The 1,101-nt window shown below is 45.2% G+C and overlaps 1 protein-coding gene across 1 annotated transcript in view; it reads right to left on the minus strand.

The window, feature by feature from the left end:
• Positions 1-1,101, minus strand: part of gata3 (GATA binding protein 3) — a 10,284-nt gene that overhangs the window by 2,024 nt on the left and 7,159 nt on the right. The window lies entirely within an intron of this gene.

Here is a 1,101-nt window from a genome sequence, read left to right on the forward strand (position 1 = left end):
ACACACACACACACACACACACACACACACAGACACACACACACACACACACACACACACACACACACACACACACACACACACACACACACACACACACACACACAGGCCAGCAAGAAGGACTTCAGCTAAATTCTCCATGAAGAATGTGGAATTTGTTTCAAAGGGAGCAAGCCCCAACAGAAGTCTGGATTTACCAAAATAAACTAATTTCACAATTACACCGAGGTCGGGGTCAGTTCAAATGCTAATGTGTAACTGGGAAATATTATTCTTCTCTCCTTTTAACCTTGGTCTGAGTCTGTTTCTGGAGCGCCGGACTATCTGCCAAAAGTAACATGGGAAAGTGATTTAACAGGGAGCACTTTGCGTGACAAGCAGGATACCCTCCCCCTGACACAGGGATGTGGGATATAGGCAACCTTTATCTGTCGGGGGAAAATATTACCTACATGTGGCCTGCAGAGCAGTTAGCCTGCTTATTATTAGTATTATTATTATTAGTAGTATTAGTTTCAACCACAATGGCTGTTTGATTAGAAGTGACAGCTTTGTGCACAGGAGAGAGAGAGAGAGAGAGAGAGGGAGGGGGGGGGGATAAACGAGTCCCTGGGGTTTTCAGATTGAGGATGTGAAATGATGTGTTGAGGCACTAACCAACCCAAAACGAATCAGAGGGATTGGTGGTCAGAGGGGGGACTTCAAGTCCCAGGCGCACGTGGAACCAAAAGGCCAGAAATAAGAAAAAAAAAAAAAAAAAAAAATCGGCCTTGAAATTAATCGAATTTTAATTAAGCCCCCCCCCCCTTTAATATTGAAAAGCAATGCGGCTGCAGGCTTAGTTCACTTCGGTCTTATACATTTTAGATTCGTACTTACTGCCAATAAATCATATTAATTCTACAGTATTTGTTATCGCCGTGCCCCGGAAATTCTCTGCAGGGACGAGTCAGATAAAATATTCTGGGGGGGGGGGGGGGGGGGGCAGCAGGACGTGATGAGGGAGGAATAAAGGAGGGGCAGGAGAGGAATATATATTCAAGACAAGAGCTGTGTGATTCGGGTTAGTGAGAGATGCTTCTTCTTTTCTCCCCCCCTCCC

The sequence above is a fragment of the Seriola lalandi genome, unplaced genomic scaffold (assembly GCF_002814215.2).
Source record: "Seriola lalandi dorsalis isolate HSWRI2012SDOR001 ecotype SW California unplaced genomic scaffold, Sedor1 jcf7180002054961, whole genome shotgun sequence".
In the NCBI taxonomy this organism is placed as follows: domain Eukaryota; kingdom Metazoa; phylum Chordata; class Actinopteri; order Carangiformes; family Carangidae; genus Seriola; species Seriola lalandi.